This window comes from Brachyhypopomus gauderio, unplaced genomic scaffold (assembly GCF_052324685.1).
Source record: "Brachyhypopomus gauderio isolate BG-103 unplaced genomic scaffold, BGAUD_0.2 sc80, whole genome shotgun sequence".
Classification (NCBI taxonomy): Eukaryota; Metazoa; Chordata; class Actinopteri; order Gymnotiformes; family Hypopomidae; genus Brachyhypopomus; species Brachyhypopomus gauderio.
This window is the reverse complement of record NW_027506901.1, coordinates 1,249,068-1,269,165: the sequence shown is the minus strand read 5'-3', so window position 1 is coordinate 1,269,165 and position 20,098 is coordinate 1,249,068. Positions and strand designations below refer to the sequence as shown.

Sequence of the window (20,098 nt, the reverse complement as noted above, 5' to 3'; positions counted from 1 at the left end):
CTGAGTTGCCAATGGCTTAAGAAGTAAATTCAAATACATGAATCTCCATAAGAGTCTACACACTGTTAACTTCCAGCTGGTATCAACTCCAGGTGATCAGGTGTTCAAAAGCGTGGCATTCTGTGAATCAAAAGTGAGATGTGGCGTTTGATCTATTGATTGCAGATCTTTCTTATGCAACTTTCAAAATCAAGGGTACAGGTGCAAGTCACCTCACTCAGCATCACTGCATGATAAGGCTTACGTCCTCGTTAGTATAGTGGATAGTATCTCCGCCTGTCACGCGGAAGACCGGGGTTCGATTCCCCGACGGGGAGTTCTTTCTTTTTAAGCACAAGGCAGAGAAACCAGTGACCAGACAGTCTTTCCACTGGACTGCTACAGTTTGACAGCACAAATTTACAAATGGCATGAGAAGCATATTCAAAACTGGCAACCATGAGGAGAGTAGACTCTATTTTACCACACATCCAAAAAGGGATACAACATTTTCTTCTCTACGCTGCAAGCAGGAGTCGAACCTGCGCGGGGAAACCCCATTGGATTTCGAGTCCAACGCCTTAACCTCTCGGCCATTGCAGCCCAAATGTGTAGGAGTAGAATCGAGATCAATTCCTTTGACTTCCTCAAGCTCAAGGAGGAGTGCACAGATGTGATTGCTTATGAGTTGCCAATGGCTTAAGAAGTAAATTCAAATACATGAATCTCCATAAGAGTCTACTCACTGTTAACTTCAAGCTGGTATCAACTCCAGGTGATCAGGTGTTCAAAAGCGTGGCATTCTGTGAATCAAAAGTGAGATGTGGCGTTTGATCTATTGATTGCAGATCTTTCTTATGCAACTTTCAAAATCAAGGGTACAGGTGCAAGTCACCTCACTCAGCATCACTGCATGATAAGACATACGTCCTCGTTAGTATAGTGGATAGTATCTCCGCCTGTCACGCGGAAGACCGGGGTTCGATTCCCCGACGGGGAGTTCTTTCTTTTTAAGCACAAGGCAGAGAAACCAGTGACCAGACAGTCTTTCCACTGGACTGCTACAGTTTGACAGCACAAATTTACAAATGGCATGAGAAGCATATTCAAAACTGGCAAGCATGAGGAGAGTAGACTCTATTTTACCACACATCCAAAAAGGGATATGATATTTTCTTCTCTACGCTGCAAGCAGGAGTCGAACTTGCGCGGGGAAACCCCATTGGATTTCAAGTCCAACGCCTTAACCTCTCGGCCATTGCAGACCAAATGTGTAGGAGTAGAATCGAGATCAATTCCTTTGACTTCCTCAAGCTCAAGGAGGAGTGCACAGATGTGATTGCTTATGAGTTGCCAATGGCTTAAGAAGTAAATTCAAATACATGAATCTCCATAAGAGTCTACTCACTGTTAACTTCAAGCTGGTATCAACTCCAGGTGATCAGGTGTTCAAAAGCGTGGCATTCTGTGAATCAAAAGTGAGATGTGGCGTTTGATCTATTGATTGCAGATCTTTTTATGCAACTTTCAAAATCAAGGGTACAGGTGCAAGTCACCTCACTCAGCATCACTGCATGATAAAACATACGTCCTCGTTAGTATAGTGGATAGTATCTCCGCCTGTCACGCGGAAGACCGGGGTTCGATTCCCCGACGGGGAGTTCTTTCTTTTTAAGCACAAGGCAGAGAAACCAGTGACCAGACAGTCTTTCCACTGGACTGCTACAGTTTGACAGCACAAATTTACAAATGGCATGAGAAGCATATTCAAAACTGGCAACCATGAGGAGAGTAGACTCTATTTTACCACACATCCAAAAAGGGATACAACATTTTCTTCTCTACGCTGCAAGCAGGAGTCGAACCTGCGCGGGGAAACCCCATTGGATTTCGAGTCCAACGCCTTAACCTCTCGGCCATTGCAGCCCAAATGTGTAGGAGTAGAATCGAGATCAATTCCTTTGACTTCCTCAAGCTCAAGGAGGAGTGCACATATGTCATTGATTCTGAGTTGCCAATGGCTTAAGAAGTAAATTCAAATACATGAATCTCCATAAGAGTCTACACACTGTTAACTTCCAGCTGGTATCAACTCCAGGTGATCAGGTGTTCAAAAGCGTGGCATTCTGTGAATCAAAAGTGAGATGTGGCGTTTGATCTATTGATTGCAGATCTTTCTTATGCAACTTTCAAAATCAAGGGTACAGGTGCAAGTCACCTCACTCAGCATCACTGCATGATAAGGCTTACGTCCTCGTTAGTATAGTGGATAGTATCTCCGCCTGTCACGCGGAAGACCGGGGTTCGATTCCCCGACGGGGAGTTCTTTCTTTTTAAGCACAAGGCAGAGAAACCAGTGACCAGACAGTCTTTCCACTGGACTGCTACAGTTTGACAGCACAAATTTACAAATGGCATGAGAAGCATATTCAAAACTGGCAACCATGAGGAGAGTAGACTCTATTTTACCACACATCCAAAAAGGGATACAACATTTTCTTCTCTACGCTGCAAGCAGGAGTCGAACCTGCGCGGGGAAACCCCATTGGATTTCGAGTCCAACGCCTTAACCTCTCGGCCATTGCAGCCCAAATGTGTAGGAGTAGAATCGAGATCAATTCCTTTGACTTCCTCAAGCTCAAGGAGGAGTGCACAGATGTGATTGCTTATGAGTTGCCAATGGCTTAAGAAGTAAATTCAAATACATGAATCTCCATAAGAGTCTACTCACTGTTAACTTCAAGCTGGTATCAACTCCAGGTGATCAGGTGTTCAAAAGCGTGGCATTCTGTGAATCAAAAGTGAGATGTGGCGTTTGATCTATTGATTGCAGATCTTTCTTATGCAACTTTCAAAATCAAGGGTACAGGTGCAAGTCACCTCACTCAGCATCACTGCATGATAAGACATACGTCCTCGTTAGTATAGTGGATAGTATCTCCGCCTGTCACGCGGAAGACCAGGGTTCGATTCCCCGACGGGGAGTTCTTTCTTTTTAAGCACAAGGCAGAGAAACCAGTGACCAGACAGTCTTTCCACTGGACTGCTACAGTTTGACAGCACAAATTTACAAATGGCATGAGAAGCATATTCAAAACTGGCAAGCATGAGGAGAGTAGACTCTATTTTACCACACATCCAAAAAGGGATATGATATTTTCTTCTCTACGCTGCAAGCAGGAGTCGAACCTGCGCGGGGAAACCCCATTGGATTTCAAGTCCAACGCCTTAACCTCTCGGCCATTGCAGCCCAAATGTGTAGGAGTAGAATCGAGATCAATTCCTTTGACTTCCTCAAGCTCAAGGAGGAGTGCACATATGTCATTGATTCTGAGTTGCCAATGGCTTAAGAAGTAAATTCAAATACATGAATCTCCATAAGAGTCTACACACTGTTAACTTCCAGCTGGTATCAACTCCAGGTGATCAGGTGTTCAAAAGCGTGGCATTCTGTGAATCAAAAGTGAGATGTGGCGTTTGATCTATTGATTGCAGATCTTTCTTATGCAACTTTCAAAATCAAGGGTACAGGTGCAAGTCACCTCACTCAGCATCACTGCATGATAAGGCTTACGTCCTCGTTAGTATAGTGGATAGTATCTCCGCCTGTCACGCGGAAGACCGGGGTTCGATTCCCCGACGGGGAGTTCTTTCTTTTTAAGCACAAGGCAGAGAAACCAGTGACCAGACAGTCTTTCCACTGGACTGCTACAGTTTGACAGCACAAATTTACAAATGGCATGAGAAGCATATTCAAAACTGGCAACCATGAGGAGAGTAGACTCTATTTTACCACACATCCAAAAAGGGATACAACATTTTCTTCTCTACGCTGCAAGCAGGAGTCGAACCTGCGCGGGGAAACCCCATTGGATTTCGAGTCCAACGCCTTAACCTCTCGGCCATTGCAGCCCAAATGTGTAGGAGTAGAATCGAGATCAATTCCTTTGACTTCCTCAAGCTCAAGGAGGAGTGCACAGATGTGATTGCTTATGAGTTGCCAATGGCTTAAGAAGTAAATTCAAATACATGAATCTCCATAAGAGTCTACTCACTGTTAACTTCAAGCTGGTATCAACTCCAGGTGATCAGGTGTTCAAAAGCGTGGCATTCTGTGAATCAAAAGTGAGATGTGGCGTTTGATCTATTGATTGCAGATCTTTCTTATGCAACTTTCAAAATCAAGGGTACAGGTGCAAGTCACCTCACTCAGCATCACTGCATGATAAGACATACGTCCTCGTTAGTATAGTGGATAGTATCTCCGCCTGTCACGCGGAAGACCAGGGTTCGATTCCCCGACGGGGAGTTCTTTCTTTTTAAGCACAAGGCAGAGAAACCAGTGACCAGACAGTCTTTCCACTGGACTGCTACAGTTTGACAGCACAAATTTACAAATGGCATGAGAAGCATATTCAAAACTGGCAAGCATGAGGAGAGTAGACTCTATTTTACCACACATCCAAAAAGGGATATGATATTTTCTTCTCTACGCTGCAAGCAGGAGTCGAACCTGCGCGGGGAAACCCCATTGGATTTCAAGTCCAACGCCTTAACCTCTCGGCCATTGCAGACCAAATGTGTAGGAGTAGAATCGAGATCAATTCCTTTGACTTCCTCAAGCTCAAGGAGGAGTGCACAGATGTGATTGCTTATGAGTTGCCAATGGCTTAAGAAGTAAATTCAAATACATGAATCTCCATAAGAGTCTACTCACTGTTAACTTCAAGCTGGTATCAACTCCAGGTGATCAGGTGTTCAAAAGCGTGGCATTCTGTGAATCAAAAGTGAGATGTGGCGTTTGATCTATTGATTGCAGATCTTTTTAATGCAACTTTCAAAATCAAGGGTACAGGTGCAAGTCACCTCACTCAGCATCACTGCATGATAAAACATACGTCCTCGTTAGTATAGTGGATAGTATCTCCGCCTGTCACGCGGAAGACCGGGGTTCGATTCCCCGACGGGGAGTTCTTTCTTTTTAAGCACAAGGCAGAGAAACCAGTGACCAGACAGTCTTTCCACTGGACTGCTACAGTTTGACAGCACAAATTTACAAATGGCATGAGAAGCATATTCAAAACTGGCAACCATGAGGAGAGTAGACTCTATTTTACCACACATCCAAAAAGGGATACAACATTTTCTTCTCTACGCTGCAAGCAGGAGTCGAACCTGCGCGGGGAAACCCCATTGGATTTCGAGTCCAACGCCTTAACCTCTCGGCCATTGCAGCCCAAATGTGTAGGAGTAGAATCGAGATCAATTCCTTTGACTTCCTCAAGCTCAAGGAGGAGTGCACATATGTCATTGATTCTGAGTTGCCAATGGCTTAAGAAGTAAATTCAAATACATGAATCTCCATAAGAGTCTACACACTGTTAACTTTCAGCTGGTATCAACTCCAGGTGATCAGGTGTTCAAAAGCGTGGCATTCTGTGAATCAAAAGTGAGATGTGGCGTTTGATCTATTGATTGCAGATCTTTCTTATGCAACTTTCAAAATCAAGGGTACAGGTGCAAGTCACCTCACTCAGCATCACTGCATGATAAGGCTTACGTCCTCGTTAGTATAGTGGATAGTATCTCCGCCTGTCACGCGGAAGACCGTGGTTCGATTCCCCGACGGGGAGTTCTTTCTTTTTAAGCACAAGGCAGAGAAACCAGTGACCAGACAGTCTTTCCACTGGACTGCTACAGTTTGACAGCACAAATTTACAAATGGCATGAGAAGCATATTCAAAACTGGCAACCATGAGGAGAGTAGACTCTATTTTACCACACATCCAAAAAGGGATACAACATTTTCTTCTCTACGCTGCAAGCAGGAGTCGAACCTGCGCGGGGAAACCCCATTGGATTTCGAGTCCAACGCCTTAACCTCTCGGCCATTGCAGCCCAAATGTGTAGGAGTAGAATCGAGATCAATTCCTTTGACTTCCTCAAGCTCAAGGAGGAGTGCACAGATGTGATTGCTTATGAGTTGCCAATGGCTTAAGAAGTAAATTCAAATACATGAATCTCCATAAGAGTCTACTCACTGTTAACTTCAAGCTGGTATCAACTCCAGGTGATCAGGTGTTCAAAAGCGTGGCATTCTGTGAATCAAAAGTGAGATGTGGCGTTTGATCTATTGATTGCAGATCTTTCTTATGCAACTTTCAAAATCAAGGGTACAGGTGCAAGTCACCTCACTCAGCATCACTGCATGATAAGACATATGTCCTCGTTAGTATAGTGGATAGTATCTCCGCCTGTCACGCGGAAGACCGGGGTTCGATTCCCCGACGGGGAGTTCTTTCTTTTTAAGCACAAGGCAGAGAAACCAGTGACCAGACAGTCTTTCCACTGGACTGCTACAGTTTGACAGCACAAATTTACAAATGGCATGAGAAGCATATTCAAAACTGGCAAGCATGAGGAGAGTAGACTCTATTTTACCACACATCCAAAAAGGGATACAACATTTTCTTCTCTACGCTGCAAGCAGGAGTCGAACCTGCGTGGGGAAACCCCATTAGATTTCGAGTCCAATGCCTTAACCTCTCGGCCATTGCAGCCCAAATGTGTAGGAGTGGAATCGAGATCAATTCCTTTGACTTCCTCAAGCTCAAGGAGGAGTGCACAGATGTCATTGATTCTGAGTTGCCAATGGCTTAAGAAGTAAATTCAAATACATGAATCTCCATAAGAGTCTACTCACTGTTAACTTCAAGCTGGTATCAACTCCAGGTGATCAGGTGTTCAAAAGCGTGGCATTCTGTGAATCAAAAGTGAGATGTGGCGTTTGATCTATTGATTGCAGATCTTTTTAATGCAACTTTCAAAATCAAGGGTACAGGTGCAAGTCACCTCACTCAGCATCACTGCATGATAAAACATACGTCCTCGTTAGTATAGTGGATAGTATCTCCGCCTGTCACGCGGAAGACCGGGGTTCGATTCCCCGACGGGGAGTTCTTTCTTTTTAAGCACAAGGCAGAGAAACCAGTGACCAGACAGTCTTTCCACTGGACTGCTACAGTTTGACAGCACAAATTTACAAATGGCATGAGAAGCATATTCAAAACTGGCAACCATGAGGAGAGTAGACTCTATTTTACCACACATCCAAAAAGGGATACAACATTTTCTTCTCTACGCTGCAAGCAGGAGTCGAACCTGCGCGGGGAAACCCCATTGGATTTCGAGTCCAACGCCTTAACCTCTCGGCCATTGCAGCCCAAATGTGTAGGAGTAGAATCGAGATCAATTCCTTTGACTTCCTCAAGCTCAAGGAGGAGTGCACATATGTCATTGATTCTGAGTTGCCAATGGCTTAAGAAGTAAATTCAAATACATGAATCTCCATAAGAGTCTACTCACTGTTAACTTCAAGCTGGTATCAACTCCAGGTGATCAGGTGTTCAAAAGCGTGGCATTCTGTGAATCAAAAGTGAGATGTGGCGTTTGATCTATTGATTGCAGATCTTTCTTATGCAACTTTCAAAATCAAGGGTACAGGTGCAAGTCACCTCACTCAGCATCACTGCATGATAAGACATATGTCCTCGTTAGTATAGTGGATAGTATCTCCGCCTGTCACGCGGAAGACCGGGGTTCGATTCCCCGACGGGGAGTTCTTTCTTTTTAAGCACAAGGCAGAGAAACCAGTGACCAGACAGTCTTTCCACTGGACTGCTACAGTTTGACAGCACAAATTTACAAATGGCATGAGAAGCATATTCAAAACTGGCAAGCATGAGGAGAGTAGACTCTATTTTACCACACATCCAAAAAGGGATACAACATTTTCTTCTCTACGCTGCAAGCAGGAGTCGAACCTGCGTGGGGAAACCCCATTAGATTTCGAGTCCAATGCCTTAACCTCTCGGCCATTGCAGCCCAAATGTGTAGGAGTGGAATCGAGATCAATTCCTTTGACTTCCTCAAGCTCAAGGAGGAGTGCACAGATGTCATTGATTCTGAGTTGCCAATGGCTTAAGAAGTAAATTCAAATACATGAATCTCCATAAGAGTCTACTCACTGTTAACTTCAAGCTGGTATCAACTCCAGGTGATCAGGTGTTCAAAAGCGTGGCATTCTGTGAATCAAAAGTGAGATGTGGCGTTTGATCTATTGATTGCAGATCTTTTTTATGCAACTTTCAAAATCAAGGGTACAGGTGCAAGTCACCTCACTCAGCATCACTGCATGATAAGACATACGTCCTCGTTAGTATAGTGGATAGTATCTCCGCCTGTCACGCGGAAGACCGGGGTTCGATTCCCCGACGGGGAGTTCTTTCTTTTTAAGCACAAGGCAGAGAAACCAGTGACCAGACAGTCTTTCCACTGGACTGCAACAGTTTGACAGCACACATTTACAAATGGCATGAGAAGCATATTCAAAACTGGCAACCATGAGGAGAGTAGACTCTATTTTACCACACATCCAAAAAGGGATACAACATTTTCTTCTCTACGCTGCAAGCAGGAGTCGAACCTGCGCGGGGAAACCCCATTGGATTTCGAGTCCAACGCCTTAACCTCTCGGCCATTGCAGCCCAAATGTGTAGGAGTAGAATCGAGATCAATTCCTTTGACTTCCTCAAGCTCAAGGAGGAGTGCAGAGATGTCATTGATTCTGAGTTGCCAATGGCTTAAGAAGTAAATTCAAATACATGAATCTCCATAAGAGTCTACTCACTGTTAACTTCAAGCTGGTATCAACTCCAGGTGATCAGGTGTTCAAAAGCGTGGCATTCTGTGAATCAAAAGTGAGATGTGGCGTTTGATCTATTGATTGCAGATCTTTTTTATGCAACTTTCAAAATCAAGGGTACAGGTGCAAGTCACCTCACTCAGCATCACTGCATGATAAGACATACGTCCTCGTTAGTATAGTGGATAGTATCTCCGCCTGTCACGCGGAAGACCGGGGTTCGATTCCCCGACGGGGAGTTCTTTCTTTTTAAGCACAAGGCAGAGAAACCAGTGACCAGACAGTCTTTCCACTGGACTGCAACAGTTTGACAGCACAAATTTACAAATGGCATGAGAAGCATATTCAAAACTGGCAACCATGAGGAGAGTAGACTCTATTTTACCACACATCCAAAAAGGGATACAACATTTTCTTCTCTACGCTGCAAGCAGGAGTCGAACCTGCGCGGGGAAACCCCATTGGATTTCGAGTCCAACGCCTTAACCTCTCGGCCATTGCAGCCCAAATGTGTAGGAGTAGAATCGAGATCAATTCCTTTGACTTCCTCAAGCTCAAGGAGGAGTGCACAGATGTCATTGATTCTGAGTTGCCAATGGCTTAAGAAGTAAATTCAAATACATGAATCTCCATAAGAGTCTACTCACTGTTAACTTCAAGCTGGTATCAACTCCAGGTGATCAGGTGTTCAAAAGCGTGGCATTCTGTGAATCAAAAGTGAGATGTGGCGTTTGATCTATTGATTGCAGATCTTTTTAATGCAACTTTCAAAATCAAGGGTACAGGTGCAAGTCACCTCACTCAGCATCACTGCATGATAAAACATACGTCCTCGTTAGTATAGTGGATAGTATCTCCGCCTGTCATGCGGAAGACCGGGGTTCGATTCCCCGACGGGGAGTTCTTTCTTTTTAAGCACAAGGCAGAGAAACCAGTGACCAGACAGTCTTTCCACTGGACTGCTACAGTTTGACAGCACAAATTTACAAATGGCATGAGAAGCATATTCAAAACTGGCAACCATGAGGAGAGTAGACTCTATTTTACCACACATCCAAAAAGGGATACAACATTTTCTTCTCTACGCTGCAAGCAGGAGTCGAACCTGCGCGGGGAAACCCCATTGGATTTCGAGTCCAACGCCTTAACCTCTCGGCCATTGCAGCCCAAATGTGTAGGAGTAGAATCGAGATCAATTCCTTTGACTTCCTCAAGCTCAAGGAGGAGTGCACATATGTCATTGATTCTGAGTTGCCAATGGCTTAAGAAGTAAATTCAAATACATGAATCTCCATAAGAGTCTACACACTGTTAACTTCCAGCTGGTATCAACTCCAGGTGATCAGGTGTTCAAAAGCGTGGCATTCTGTGAATCAAAAGTGAGATGTGGCGTTTGATCTATTGATTGCAGATCTTTTTTATGCAACGTTCAAAATCAAGGGTACAGGTGCAAGTCACCTCACTCTCCGCCTGTCACGCGGAAGACCGGGGTTCGATTCTCCGACGGGGAGTTCTTTCTCTTTAAGCACAAGGCAGAGAAACCAGTGACCAGACAGTCTTTCCACTGGACTGCTACAGTTTGACAGCACAAATTTACAAATGGCATGAGAAGCATATTAAAAACTGGCAACCATGAGGAGAGTAGACTCTATTTTACCACACATCCAAAAAGGGATACAACATTTTCTTCTCTACGCTGCAAGCAGGAGTCGAACCTGCGCGGGGAAACCCCATTGGATTTCGAGTCCAACGCCTTAACCTCTCGGCCATTGCAGCCCAAATGTGTAGGAGTAGAATCGAGATCAATTCCTTTGACTTCCTCAAGCTCAAGGAGGAGTGCACATATGTCATTGATTCTGAGTTGCCAATGGCTTAAGAAGTAAATTCAAATACATGAATCTCCATAAGAGTCTACACACTGTTAACTTCCAGCTGGTATCAACTCCAGGTGATCAGGTGTTCAAAAGCGTGGCATTCTGTGAATCAAAAGTGAGATGTGGCGTTTGATCTATTGATTGCAGATCTTTCTTATGCAACTTTCAAAATCAAGGGTACAGGTGCAAGTCACCTCACTCAGCATCACTGCATGATAAGGCTTACGTCCTCGTTAGTATAGTGGATAGTATCTCCGCCTGTCACGCGGAAGACCGTGGTTCGATTCCCCGACGGGGAGTTCTTTCTTTTTAAGCACAAGGCAGAGAAACCAGTGACCAGACAGTCTTTCCACTGGACTGCTACAGTTTGACAGCACAAATTTACAAATGGCATGAGAAGCATATTCAAAACTGGCAACCATGAGGAGAGTAGACTCTATTTTACCACACATCCAAAAAGGGATACAACATTTTCTTCTCTACGCTGCAAGCAGGAGTCGAACCTGCGCGGGGAAACCCCATTGGATTTCGAGTCCAACGCCTTAACCTCTCGGCCATTGCAGCCCAAATGTGTAGGAGTAGAATCGAGATCAATTCCTTTGACTTCCTCAAGCTCAAGGAGGAGTGCACAGATGTCATTGATTCTGAGTTGCCAATGGCTTAAGAAGTAAATTCAAATACATGAATCTCCATAAGAGTCTACTCACTGTTAACTTCAAGCTGGTATCAACTCCAGGTGATCAGGTGTTCAAAAGCGTGGCATTCTGTGAATCAAAAGTGAGATGTGGCGTTTGATCTATTGATTGCAGATCTTTTTAATGCAACTTTCAAAATCAAGGGTACAGGTGCAAGTCACCTCACTCAGCATCACTGCATGATAAAACATACGTCCTCGTTAGTATAGTGGATAGTATCTCCGCCTGTCATGCGGAAGACCGGGGTTCGATTCCCCGACGGGGAGTTCTTTCTTTTTAAGCACAAGGCAGAGAAACCAGTGACCAGACAGTCTTTCCACTGGACTGCTACAGTTTGACAGCACAAATTTACAAATGGCATGAGAAGCATATTCAAAACTGGCAACCATGAGGAGAGTAGACTCTATTTTACCACACATCCAAAAAGGGATACAACATTTTCTTCTCTACGCTGCAAGCAGGAGTCGAACCTGCGCGGGGAAACCCCATTGGATTTCGAGTCCAACGCCTTAACCTCTCGGCCATTGCAGCCCAAATGTGTAGGAGTAGAATCGAGATCAATTCCTTTGACTTCCTCAAGCTCAAGGAGGAGTGCACATATGTCATTGATTCTGAGTTGCCAATGGCTTAAGAAGTAAATTCAAATACATGAATCTCCATAAGAGTCTACACACTGTTAACTTCCAGCTGGTATCAACTCCAGGTGATCAGGTGTTCAAAAGCGTGGCATTCTGTGAATCAAAAGTGAGATGTGGCGTTTGATCTATTGATTGCAGATCTTTTTTATGCAACTTTCAAAATCAAGGGTACAGGTGCAAGTCACCTCACTCTCCGCCTGTCACGCGGAAGACCGGGGTTCGATTCTCCGACGGGGAGTTCTTTCTTTTTAAGCACAAGGCAGAGAAACCAGTGACCAGACAGTCTTTCCACTGGACTGCTACAGTTTGACAGCACAAATTTACAAATGGCATGAGAAGCATATTAAAAACTGGCAACCATGAGGAGAGTAGACTCTATTTTACCACACATCCAAAAAGGGATACAACATTTTCTTCTCTACGCTGCAAGCAGGAGTCGAACCTGCGCAGGGAAACCCCATTGGATTTCAAGTCCAACGCCTTAACCTCTCGGCCATTGCAGACCAAATGTGTAGGAGTAGAATCGAGATCAATTCCTTTGACTTCCTCAAGCTCAAGGAGGAGTGCACAGATGTGATTGCTTATGAGTTGCCAATGGCTTAAGAAGTAAATTCAAATACATGAATCTCCATAAGAGTCTACTCACTGTTAACTTCCAGCTGGTATCAACTCCAGGTGATCAGGTGTTCAAAAGCATGGCATTCTGTGAATCAAAAGTGAGATGTGGCGTTTGATCTATTGATTGCAGATCTTTTTTATGCAACGTTCAAAATCAAGGGTACAGGTGCAAGTCACCTCACTCTCCGCCTGTCACGCGGAAGACCGGGGTTCGATTCTCCGACGGGGAGTTCTTTCTTTTTAAGCACAAGGCAGAGAAACCAGTGACCAGATAGTCTTTCCACTGGACTGCTACAGTTTGACAGCACAAATTTACAAATGGCATGAGAAGCATATTAAAAACTGGCAACCATGAGGAGAGTAGACTCTATTTTACCACACATCCAAAAAGGGATACAACATTTTCTTCTCTACGCTGCAAGCAGGAGTCGAACCTGCGCGGGGAAACCCCATTGGATTTCGAGTCCAACGCCTTAACCTCTCGGCCATTGCAGCCCAAATGTGTAGGAGTAGAATCGAGATCAATTCCTTTGACTTCCTCAAGCTCAAGGAGGAGTGCACATATGTCATTGATTCTGAGTTGCCAATGGCTTAAGAAGTAAATTCAAATACATGAATCTCCATAAGAGTCTACACACTGTTAACTTCCAGCTGGTATCAACTCCAGGTGATCAGGTGTTCAAAAGCGTGGCATTCTGTGAATCAAAAGTGAGATGTGGCGTTTGATCTATTGATTGCAGATCTTTCTTATGCAACTTTCAAAATCAAGGGTACAGGTGCAAGTCACCTCACTCAGCATCACTGCATGATAAGGCTTACGTCCTCGTTAGTATAGTGGATAGTATCTCCGCCTGTCACGCGGAAGACCGTGGTTCGATTCCCCGACGGGGAGTTCTTTCTTTTTAAGCACAAGGCAGAGAAACCAGTGACCAGACAGTCTTTCCACTGGACTGCTACAGTTTGACAGCACAAATTTACAAATGGCATGAGAAGCATATTCAAAACTGGCAACCATGAGGAGAGTAGACTCTATTTTACCACACATCCAAAAAGGGATACATTTTCTTCTCTACGCTGCAAGCAGGAGTCGAACCTGCGCGGGGAAACCCCATTGGATTTCGAGTCCAACGCCTTAACCTCTCGGCCATTGCAGCCCAAATGTGTAGGAGTAGAATCGAGATCAATTCCTTTGACTTCCTCAAGCTCAAGGAGGAGTGCACATATGTCATTGATTCTGAGTTGCCAATGGCTTAAGAAGTAAATTCAAATACATGAATCTCCATAAGAGTCTACACACTGTTAACTTCCAGCTGGTATCAACTCCAGGTGATCAGGTGTTCAAAAGCGTGGCATTCTGTGAATCAAAAGTGAGATGTGGCGTTTGATCTATTGATTGCAGATCTTTCTTATGCAACTTTCAAAATCAAGGGTACAGGTGCAAGTCACCTCACTCAGCATCACTGCATGATAAGGCTTACGTCCTCGTTAGTATAGTGGATAGTATCTCCGCCTGTCACGCGGAAGACCGTGGTTCGATTCCCCGACGGGGAGTTCTTTCTTTTTAAGCACAAGGCAGAGAAACCAGTGACCAGACAGTCTTTCCACTGGACTGCTACAGTTTGACAGCACAAATTTACAAATGGCATGAGAAGCATATTCAAAACTGGCAACCATGAGGAGAGTAGACTCTATTTTACCACACATCCAAAAAGGGATACAACATTTTCTTCTCTACGCTGCAAGCAGGAGTCGAACCTGCGCGGGGAAACCCCATTGGATTTCGAGTCCAACGCCTTAACCTCTCGGCCATTGCAGCCCAAATGTGTAGGAGTAGAATCGAGATCAATTCCTTTGACTTCCTCAAGCTCAAGGAGGAGTGCACAGATGTCATTGATTCTGAGTTGCCAATGGCTTAAGAAGTAAATTCAAATACATGAATCTCCATAAGAGTCTACTCACTGTTAACTTCAAGCTGGTATCAACTCCAGGTGATCAGGTGTTCAAAAGCGTGGCATTCTGTGAATCAAAAGTGAGATGTGGCGTTTGATCTATTGATTGCAGATCTTTTTAATGCAACTTTCAAAATCAAGGGTACAGGTGCAAGTCACCTCACTCAGCATCACTGCATGATAAAACATACGTCCTCGTTAGTATAGTGGATAGTATCTCCGCCTGTCATGCGGAAGACCGGGGTTCGATTCCCCGACGGGGAGTTCTTTCTTTTTAAGCACAAGGCAGAGAAACCAGTGACCAGACAGTCTTTCCACTGGACTGCTACAGTTTGACAGCACAAATTTACAAATGGCATGAGAAGCATATTCAAAACTGGCAACCATGAGGAGAGTAGACTCTATTTTACCACACATCCAAAAAGGGATACAACATTTTCTTCTCTACGCTGCAAGCAGGAGTCGAACCTGCGCGGGGAAACCCCATTGGATTTCGAGTCCAACGCCTTAACCTCTCGGCCATTGCAGCCCAAATGTGTAGGAGTAGAATCGAGATCAATTCCTTTGACTTCCTCAAGCTCAAGGAGGAGTGCACATATGTCATTGATTCTGAGTTGCCAATGGCTTAAGAAGTAAATTCAAATACATGAATCTCCATAAGAGTCTACACACTGTTAACTTCCAGCTGGTATCAACTCCAGGTGATCAGGTGTTCAAAAGCGTGGCATTCTGTGAATCAAAAGTGAGATGTGGCGTTTGATCTATTGATTGCAGATCTTTTTTATGCAACTTTCAAAATCAAGGGTACAGGTGCAAGTCACCTCACTCTCCGCCTGTCACGCGGAAGACCGGGGTTCGATTCTCCGACGGGGAGTTCTTTCTTTTTAAGCACAAGGCAGAGAAACCAGTGACCAGACAGTCTTTCCACTGGACTGCTACAGTTTGACAGCACAAATTTACAAATGGCATGAGAAGCATATTAAAAACTGGCAACCATGAGGAGAGTAGACTCTATTTTACCACACATCCAAAAAGGGATACAACATTTTCTTCTCTACGCTGCAAGCAGGAGTCGAACCTGCGCAGGGAAACCCCATTGGATTTCAAGTCCAACGCCTTAACCTCTCGGCCATTGCAGACCAAATGTGTAGGAGTAGAATCGAGATCAATTCCTTTGACTTCCTCAAGCTCAAGGAGGAGTGCACAGATGTGATTGCTTATGAGTTGCCAATGGCTTAAGAAGTAAATTCAAATACATGAATCTCCATAAGAGTCTACTCACTGTTAACTTCCAGCTGGTATCAACTCCAGGTGATCAGGTGTTCAAAAGCATGGCATTCTGTGAATCAAAAGTGAGATGTGGCGTTTGATCTATTGATTGCAGATCTTTTTTATGCAACGTTCAAAATCAAGGGTACAGGTGCAAGTCACCTCACTCTCCGCCTGTCACGCGGAAGACCGGGGTTCGATTCTCCGACGGGGAGTTCTTTCTTTTTAAGCACAAGGCAGAGAAACCAGTGACCAGATAGTCTTTCCACTGGACTGCTACAGTTTGACAGCACAAATTTACAAATGGCATGAGAAGCATATTAAAAACTGGCAACCATGAGGAGAGTAGACTCTATTTTACCACACATCCAAAAAGGGATACAACATTTTCTTCTCTACGCTGCAAGCAGGAGTCGAACCTGCGCGGGGAAACCCCATTGGATTTCGAGTCCAACGCCTTAACCTCTCGGCCATTGCAGCCCAAATGTGTAGGAGTAGAATCGAGATCAATTCCTTTGACTTCCTCAAGCTCAAGGAGGAGTGCACATATGTCATTGATTCTGAGTTGCCAATGGCTTAAGAAGTAAATTCAAATACATGAATCTCCATAAGAGTCTACACACTGTTAACTTCCAGCTGGTATCAACTCCAGGTGATCAGGTGTTCAAAAGCGTGGCATTCTGTGAATCAAAAGTGAGATGTGGCGTTTGATCTATTGATTGCAGATCTTTCTTATGCAACTTTCAAAATCAAGGGTACAGGTGCAAGTCACCTCACTCAGCATCACTGCATGATAAGGCTTACGTCCTCGTTAGTATAGTGGATAGTATCTCCGCCTGTCACGCGGAAGACCGTGGTTCGATTCCCCGACGGGGAGTTCTTTCTTTTTAAGCACAAGGCAGAGAAACCAGTGACCAGACAGTCTTTCCACTGGACTGCTACAGTTTGACAGCACAAATTTACAAATGGCATGAGAAGCATATTCAAAACTGGCAACCATGAGGAGAGTAGACTCTATTTTACCACACATCCAAAAAGGGATACATTTTCTTCTCTACGCTGCAAGCAGGAGTCGAACCTGCGCGGGGAAACCCCATTGGATTTCGAGTCCAACGCCTTAACCTCTCGGCCATTGCAGCCCAAATGTGTAGGAGTAGAATCGAGATCAATTCCTTTGACTTCCTCAAGCTCAAGGAGGAGTGCACATATGTCATTGATTCTGAGTTGCCAATGGCTTAAGAAGTAAATTCAAATACATGAATCTCCATAAGAGTCTACACACTGTTAACTTCCAGCTGGTATCAACTCCAGGTGATCAGGTGTTCAAAAGCGTGGCATTCTGTGAATCAAAAGTGAGATGTGGCGTTTGATCTATTGATTGCAGATCTTTCTTATGCAACTTTCAAAATCAAGGGTACAGGTGCAAGTCACCTCACTCAGCATCACTGCATGATAAGGCTTACGTCCTCGTTAGTATAGTGGATAGTATCTCCGCCTGTCACGCGGAAGACCGTGGTTCGATTCCCCGACGGGGAGTTCTTTCTTTTTAAGCACAAGGCAGAGAAACCAGTGACCAGACAGTCTTTCCACTGGACTGCTACAGTTTGACAGCACAAATTTACAAATGGCATGAGAAGCATATTCAAAACTGGCAACCATGAGGAGAGTAGACTCTATTTTACCACACATCCAAAAAGGGATACAACATTTTCTTCTCTACGCTGCAAGCAGGAGTCGAACCTGCGCGGGGAAACCCCATTGGATTTCGAGTCCAACGCCTTAACCTCTCGGCCATTGCAGCCCAAATGTGTAGGAGTAGAATCGAGATCAATTCCTTTGACTTCCTCAAGCTCAAGGAGGAGTGCACAGATGTGATTGCTTATGAGTTGCCAATGGCTTAAGAAGTAAATTCAAATACATGAATCTCCATAAGAGTCTACTCACTGTTAACTTCAAGCTGGTATCAACTCCAGGTGATCAGGTGTTCAAAAGCGTGGCATTCTGTGAATCAAAAGTGAGATGTGGCGTTTGATCTATTGATTGCAGATCTTTCTTATGCAACTTTCAAAATCAAGGGTACAGGTGCAAGTCACCTCACTCAGCATCACTGCATGATAAGACATATGTCCTCGTTAGTATAGTGGATAGTATCTCCGCCTGTCACGCGGAAGACCGGGGTTCGATTCCCCGACGGGGAGTTCTTTCTTTTTAAGCACAAGGCAGAGAAACCAGTGACCAGACAGTCTTTCCACTGGACTACTACAGTTTGACAGCACAAATTTACAAATGGCATGAGAAGCATATTCAAAACTGGCAAGCATGAGGAGAGTAGACTCTATTTTACCACACATCCAAAAAGGGATACAACATTTTCTTCTCTACGCTGCAAGCAGGAGTCGAACCTGCGTGGGGAAACCCCATTAGATTTCGAGTCCAATGCCTTAACCTCTCGGCCATTGCAGCCCAAATGTGTAGGAGTGGAATCGAGATCAATTCCTTTGACTTCCTCAAGCTCAAGGAGGAGTGCACAGATGTCATTGATTCTGAGTTGCCAATGGCTTAAGAAGTAAATTCAAATACATGAATCTCCATAAGAGTCTACTCACTGTTAACTTCAAGCTGGTATCAACTCCAGGTGATCAGGTGTTCAAAAGCGTGGCATTCTGTGAATCAAAAGTGAGATGTGGCGTTTGATCTATTGATTGCAGATCTTTTTTATGCAACTTTCAAAATCAAGGGTACAGGTGCAAGTCACCTCACTCAGCATCACTGCATGATAAGACATACGTCCTCGTTAGTATAGTGGATAGTATCTCCGCCTGTCACGCGGAAGACCGGGGTTCGATTCCCCGACGGGGAGTTCTTTCTTTTTAAGCACAAGGCAGAGAAACCAGTGACCAGACAGTCTTTCCACTGGACTGCAACAGTTTGACAGCACACATTTACAAATGGCATGAGAAGCATATTCAAAACTGGCAACCATGAGGAGAGTAGACTCTATTTTACCACACATCCAAAAAGGGATACAACATTTTCTTCTCTACGCTGCAAGCAGGAGTCGAACCTGCGCGGGGAAACCCCATTGGATTTCGAGTCCAACGCCTTAACCTCTCGGCCATTGCAGCCCAAATGTGTAGGAGTAGAATCGAGATCAATTCCTTTGACTTCCTCTAGTTAGCGCAGCAACATCCCAATCCCAATCTATTAAGTGGCCAATTGACGGCCCCAAAGGGGGGCTGCGCGCCGAAGCCCCCAGATTTTTGCCGGGTCGGTGGATGGGTCAGGCCTCGAGGGGGGGACCCCCAAAGACGAGGGGAGTTGTCCCCCCGCCTCTAGCGCCCCCATGAGGCCGGCAATAAATTATTGAAAAACGGGCGTTTTTTGAGCGATACACAGTTCGGCCACAGTGTGGAGCACATCCAAATAAATTGGAAGTGGGATAGGTAAGTAAAAAACATCCCACTTCCAATTTATTTTTCCGATTATTATGGGATGCCTCATCAAATAGATTGCAAATGGGATGTTTTGTGATTACCGATCCCACTTCCAATCTATTTCAGCTATTATGGGATGCCTATTCAAATAGATTGCAATTGGGATGTTTTGTGATTACCTATCCCACTTCCAATCTATTTCAGCTATTATGGGATGCCTATTCAAATAGATTGCAATTGGGATGTTTTGTGATTACCTATCCCACTTCCAATTTATTTCCATTATTATGGGATGCCTATTCAAATAGATTGCAATTGGGATGTTTTGTGATTACCTATCCCACTTCCAATCTATTTCAGCTATTATGGGATGCCTATTCAAATAGATTGCAATTGGGATGTTTTGTGATTACCGATCCCACTTCCAATCTATTTCCACTATTATGGGATGCCTATTCAAATAGATTGCAATTGGGATGTTTTGTGATTACCTATCCCACTTCCAATTTATTTCCATTATTATGGGATGCCTATTCAAATAGATTGCAATTGGGATGTTTTGTGATTACCTATCCCACTTCCAATCTATTTCAGCTATTATGGGATGCCTATTCAAATAGATTGCAATTGGGATGTTTTGTGATTACCAATCCCACTTCCAATTTATTTCCATTATTATGGGATGCCTATTCAAATAGATTGCAATTGGGATGTTTTGTGATTACCTATCCCACTTCCAATCTATTTCCACTATTATGGGATGCCTATTCAAATAGATTGCAATTGGGATGTTTTGTGATTACCTATCCCACTTCCAATCTATTTCAGCTATTATGGGATGCCTATTCAAATAGATTGCAATTGGGATGTTTTGTGATTACCTATCCCACTTCCAATCTATTTCAGCTATTATGGGATGCCTATTCAAATAGATTGCA

The 20,098-nt window shown here is 44.2% G+C and overlaps 47 non-coding genes across 47 annotated transcripts; 18 read left to right on the top strand and 29 right to left on the bottom strand.

The window, feature by feature from the left end:
- The first annotated feature begins 245 nt into the window (after window positions 1–245).
- On the top strand, window positions 246–317 carry trnad-guc (transfer RNA aspartic acid (anticodon GUC)). Its single transcript has one exon. It is a non-coding gene; the product is annotated as a tRNA-Asp (tRNA).
- A 183-nt stretch (window positions 318–500) lies between these two features.
- On the bottom strand, window positions 501–582 carry trnas-cga (transfer RNA serine (anticodon CGA)). Its single transcript has one exon. It is a non-coding gene; the product is annotated as a tRNA-Ser (tRNA).
- A 325-nt stretch (window positions 583–907) lies between these two features.
- trnad-guc (transfer RNA aspartic acid (anticodon GUC)) lies at window positions 908–979 on the top strand. The gene has a single exon. It is a non-coding gene; the product is annotated as a tRNA-Asp (tRNA).
- Window positions 980–1,162: 183 nt separating this feature from the next.
- On the bottom strand, window positions 1,163–1,244 carry trnas-uga (transfer RNA serine (anticodon UGA)). Its single transcript has one exon. It is a non-coding gene; the product is annotated as a tRNA-Ser (tRNA).
- Window positions 1,245–1,568: 324 nt separating this feature from the next.
- trnad-guc (transfer RNA aspartic acid (anticodon GUC)) lies at window positions 1,569–1,640 on the top strand. Its single transcript has one exon. It is a non-coding gene; the product is annotated as a tRNA-Asp (tRNA).
- Window positions 1,641–1,823: 183 nt separating this feature from the next.
- Window positions 1,824–1,905, bottom strand: trnas-cga (transfer RNA serine (anticodon CGA)). Its single transcript has one exon. It is a non-coding gene; the product is annotated as a tRNA-Ser (tRNA).
- Window positions 1,906–2,230: 325 nt separating this feature from the next.
- On the top strand, window positions 2,231–2,302 carry trnad-guc (transfer RNA aspartic acid (anticodon GUC)). Its single transcript has one exon. It is a non-coding gene; the product is annotated as a tRNA-Asp (tRNA).
- Window positions 2,303–2,485: 183 nt separating this feature from the next.
- trnas-cga (transfer RNA serine (anticodon CGA)) lies at window positions 2,486–2,567 on the bottom strand. The gene has a single exon. It is a non-coding gene; the product is annotated as a tRNA-Ser (tRNA).
- Window positions 2,568–2,892: 325 nt separating this feature from the next.
- Window positions 2,893–2,964, top strand: trnad-guc (transfer RNA aspartic acid (anticodon GUC)). The gene has a single exon. It is a non-coding gene; the product is annotated as a tRNA-Asp (tRNA).
- A 183-nt stretch (window positions 2,965–3,147) lies between these two features.
- Window positions 3,148–3,229, bottom strand: trnas-uga (transfer RNA serine (anticodon UGA)). The gene has a single exon. It is a non-coding gene; the product is annotated as a tRNA-Ser (tRNA).
- Window positions 3,230–3,554: 325 nt separating this feature from the next.
- On the top strand, window positions 3,555–3,626 carry trnad-guc (transfer RNA aspartic acid (anticodon GUC)). Its single transcript has one exon. It is a non-coding gene; the product is annotated as a tRNA-Asp (tRNA).
- A 183-nt stretch (window positions 3,627–3,809) lies between these two features.
- Window positions 3,810–3,891, bottom strand: trnas-cga (transfer RNA serine (anticodon CGA)). The gene has a single exon. It is a non-coding gene; the product is annotated as a tRNA-Ser (tRNA).
- Window positions 3,892–4,216: 325 nt separating this feature from the next.
- trnad-guc (transfer RNA aspartic acid (anticodon GUC)) lies at window positions 4,217–4,288 on the top strand. The gene has a single exon. It is a non-coding gene; the product is annotated as a tRNA-Asp (tRNA).
- Window positions 4,289–4,471: 183 nt separating this feature from the next.
- On the bottom strand, window positions 4,472–4,553 carry trnas-uga (transfer RNA serine (anticodon UGA)). The gene has a single exon. It is a non-coding gene; the product is annotated as a tRNA-Ser (tRNA).
- Window positions 4,554–4,878: 325 nt separating this feature from the next.
- Window positions 4,879–4,950, top strand: trnad-guc (transfer RNA aspartic acid (anticodon GUC)). Its single transcript has one exon. It is a non-coding gene; the product is annotated as a tRNA-Asp (tRNA).
- A 183-nt stretch (window positions 4,951–5,133) lies between these two features.
- trnas-cga (transfer RNA serine (anticodon CGA)) lies at window positions 5,134–5,215 on the bottom strand. Its single transcript has one exon. It is a non-coding gene; the product is annotated as a tRNA-Ser (tRNA).
- A 580-nt stretch (window positions 5,216–5,795) lies between these two features.
- On the bottom strand, window positions 5,796–5,877 carry trnas-cga (transfer RNA serine (anticodon CGA)). Its single transcript has one exon. It is a non-coding gene; the product is annotated as a tRNA-Ser (tRNA).
- A 325-nt stretch (window positions 5,878–6,202) lies between these two features.
- On the top strand, window positions 6,203–6,274 carry trnad-guc (transfer RNA aspartic acid (anticodon GUC)). Its single transcript has one exon. It is a non-coding gene; the product is annotated as a tRNA-Asp (tRNA).
- Window positions 6,275–6,457: 183 nt separating this feature from the next.
- trnas-cga (transfer RNA serine (anticodon CGA)) lies at window positions 6,458–6,539 on the bottom strand. The gene has a single exon. It is a non-coding gene; the product is annotated as a tRNA-Ser (tRNA).
- Window positions 6,540–6,864: 325 nt separating this feature from the next.
- Window positions 6,865–6,936, top strand: trnad-guc (transfer RNA aspartic acid (anticodon GUC)). The gene has a single exon. It is a non-coding gene; the product is annotated as a tRNA-Asp (tRNA).
- Window positions 6,937–7,119: 183 nt separating this feature from the next.
- On the bottom strand, window positions 7,120–7,201 carry trnas-cga (transfer RNA serine (anticodon CGA)). Its single transcript has one exon. It is a non-coding gene; the product is annotated as a tRNA-Ser (tRNA).
- A 325-nt stretch (window positions 7,202–7,526) lies between these two features.
- On the top strand, window positions 7,527–7,598 carry trnad-guc (transfer RNA aspartic acid (anticodon GUC)). The gene has a single exon. It is a non-coding gene; the product is annotated as a tRNA-Asp (tRNA).
- A 183-nt stretch (window positions 7,599–7,781) lies between these two features.
- Window positions 7,782–7,863, bottom strand: trnas-cga (transfer RNA serine (anticodon CGA)). The gene has a single exon. It is a non-coding gene; the product is annotated as a tRNA-Ser (tRNA).
- A 325-nt stretch (window positions 7,864–8,188) lies between these two features.
- trnad-guc (transfer RNA aspartic acid (anticodon GUC)) lies at window positions 8,189–8,260 on the top strand. The gene has a single exon. It is a non-coding gene; the product is annotated as a tRNA-Asp (tRNA).
- A 183-nt stretch (window positions 8,261–8,443) lies between these two features.
- trnas-cga (transfer RNA serine (anticodon CGA)) lies at window positions 8,444–8,525 on the bottom strand. The gene has a single exon. It is a non-coding gene; the product is annotated as a tRNA-Ser (tRNA).
- Window positions 8,526–8,850: 325 nt separating this feature from the next.
- trnad-guc (transfer RNA aspartic acid (anticodon GUC)) lies at window positions 8,851–8,922 on the top strand. Its single transcript has one exon. It is a non-coding gene; the product is annotated as a tRNA-Asp (tRNA).
- A 183-nt stretch (window positions 8,923–9,105) lies between these two features.
- On the bottom strand, window positions 9,106–9,187 carry trnas-cga (transfer RNA serine (anticodon CGA)). Its single transcript has one exon. It is a non-coding gene; the product is annotated as a tRNA-Ser (tRNA).
- Window positions 9,188–9,512: 325 nt separating this feature from the next.
- Window positions 9,513–9,584, top strand: trnad-guc (transfer RNA aspartic acid (anticodon GUC)). Its single transcript has one exon. It is a non-coding gene; the product is annotated as a tRNA-Asp (tRNA).
- Window positions 9,585–9,767: 183 nt separating this feature from the next.
- On the bottom strand, window positions 9,768–9,849 carry trnas-cga (transfer RNA serine (anticodon CGA)). The gene has a single exon. It is a non-coding gene; the product is annotated as a tRNA-Ser (tRNA).
- A 528-nt stretch (window positions 9,850–10,377) lies between these two features.
- On the bottom strand, window positions 10,378–10,459 carry trnas-cga (transfer RNA serine (anticodon CGA)). The gene has a single exon. It is a non-coding gene; the product is annotated as a tRNA-Ser (tRNA).
- A 580-nt stretch (window positions 10,460–11,039) lies between these two features.
- On the bottom strand, window positions 11,040–11,121 carry trnas-cga (transfer RNA serine (anticodon CGA)). The gene has a single exon. It is a non-coding gene; the product is annotated as a tRNA-Ser (tRNA).
- A 325-nt stretch (window positions 11,122–11,446) lies between these two features.
- On the top strand, window positions 11,447–11,518 carry trnad-guc (transfer RNA aspartic acid (anticodon GUC)). Its single transcript has one exon. It is a non-coding gene; the product is annotated as a tRNA-Asp (tRNA).
- A 183-nt stretch (window positions 11,519–11,701) lies between these two features.
- On the bottom strand, window positions 11,702–11,783 carry trnas-cga (transfer RNA serine (anticodon CGA)). The gene has a single exon. It is a non-coding gene; the product is annotated as a tRNA-Ser (tRNA).
- Window positions 11,784–12,311: 528 nt separating this feature from the next.
- trnas-uga (transfer RNA serine (anticodon UGA)) lies at window positions 12,312–12,393 on the bottom strand. The gene has a single exon. It is a non-coding gene; the product is annotated as a tRNA-Ser (tRNA).
- Window positions 12,394–12,921: 528 nt separating this feature from the next.
- On the bottom strand, window positions 12,922–13,003 carry trnas-cga (transfer RNA serine (anticodon CGA)). The gene has a single exon. It is a non-coding gene; the product is annotated as a tRNA-Ser (tRNA).
- Window positions 13,004–13,580: 577 nt separating this feature from the next.
- trnas-cga (transfer RNA serine (anticodon CGA)) lies at window positions 13,581–13,662 on the bottom strand. The gene has a single exon. It is a non-coding gene; the product is annotated as a tRNA-Ser (tRNA).
- Window positions 13,663–14,242: 580 nt separating this feature from the next.
- Window positions 14,243–14,324, bottom strand: trnas-cga (transfer RNA serine (anticodon CGA)). Its single transcript has one exon. It is a non-coding gene; the product is annotated as a tRNA-Ser (tRNA).
- A 325-nt stretch (window positions 14,325–14,649) lies between these two features.
- On the top strand, window positions 14,650–14,721 carry trnad-guc (transfer RNA aspartic acid (anticodon GUC)). Its single transcript has one exon. It is a non-coding gene; the product is annotated as a tRNA-Asp (tRNA).
- Window positions 14,722–14,904: 183 nt separating this feature from the next.
- On the bottom strand, window positions 14,905–14,986 carry trnas-cga (transfer RNA serine (anticodon CGA)). The gene has a single exon. It is a non-coding gene; the product is annotated as a tRNA-Ser (tRNA).
- Window positions 14,987–15,514: 528 nt separating this feature from the next.
- Window positions 15,515–15,596, bottom strand: trnas-uga (transfer RNA serine (anticodon UGA)). The gene has a single exon. It is a non-coding gene; the product is annotated as a tRNA-Ser (tRNA).
- Window positions 15,597–16,124: 528 nt separating this feature from the next.
- On the bottom strand, window positions 16,125–16,206 carry trnas-cga (transfer RNA serine (anticodon CGA)). Its single transcript has one exon. It is a non-coding gene; the product is annotated as a tRNA-Ser (tRNA).
- A 577-nt stretch (window positions 16,207–16,783) lies between these two features.
- Window positions 16,784–16,865, bottom strand: trnas-cga (transfer RNA serine (anticodon CGA)). The gene has a single exon. It is a non-coding gene; the product is annotated as a tRNA-Ser (tRNA).
- A 580-nt stretch (window positions 16,866–17,445) lies between these two features.
- On the bottom strand, window positions 17,446–17,527 carry trnas-cga (transfer RNA serine (anticodon CGA)). The gene has a single exon. It is a non-coding gene; the product is annotated as a tRNA-Ser (tRNA).
- A 325-nt stretch (window positions 17,528–17,852) lies between these two features.
- On the top strand, window positions 17,853–17,924 carry trnad-guc (transfer RNA aspartic acid (anticodon GUC)). The gene has a single exon. It is a non-coding gene; the product is annotated as a tRNA-Asp (tRNA).
- A 183-nt stretch (window positions 17,925–18,107) lies between these two features.
- trnas-cga (transfer RNA serine (anticodon CGA)) lies at window positions 18,108–18,189 on the bottom strand. Its single transcript has one exon. It is a non-coding gene; the product is annotated as a tRNA-Ser (tRNA).
- Window positions 18,190–18,514: 325 nt separating this feature from the next.
- On the top strand, window positions 18,515–18,586 carry trnad-guc (transfer RNA aspartic acid (anticodon GUC)). The gene has a single exon. It is a non-coding gene; the product is annotated as a tRNA-Asp (tRNA).
- Window positions 18,587–18,769: 183 nt separating this feature from the next.
- trnas-cga (transfer RNA serine (anticodon CGA)) lies at window positions 18,770–18,851 on the bottom strand. The gene has a single exon. It is a non-coding gene; the product is annotated as a tRNA-Ser (tRNA).
- Window positions 18,852–20,098: the final 1,247 nt, after the last annotated feature.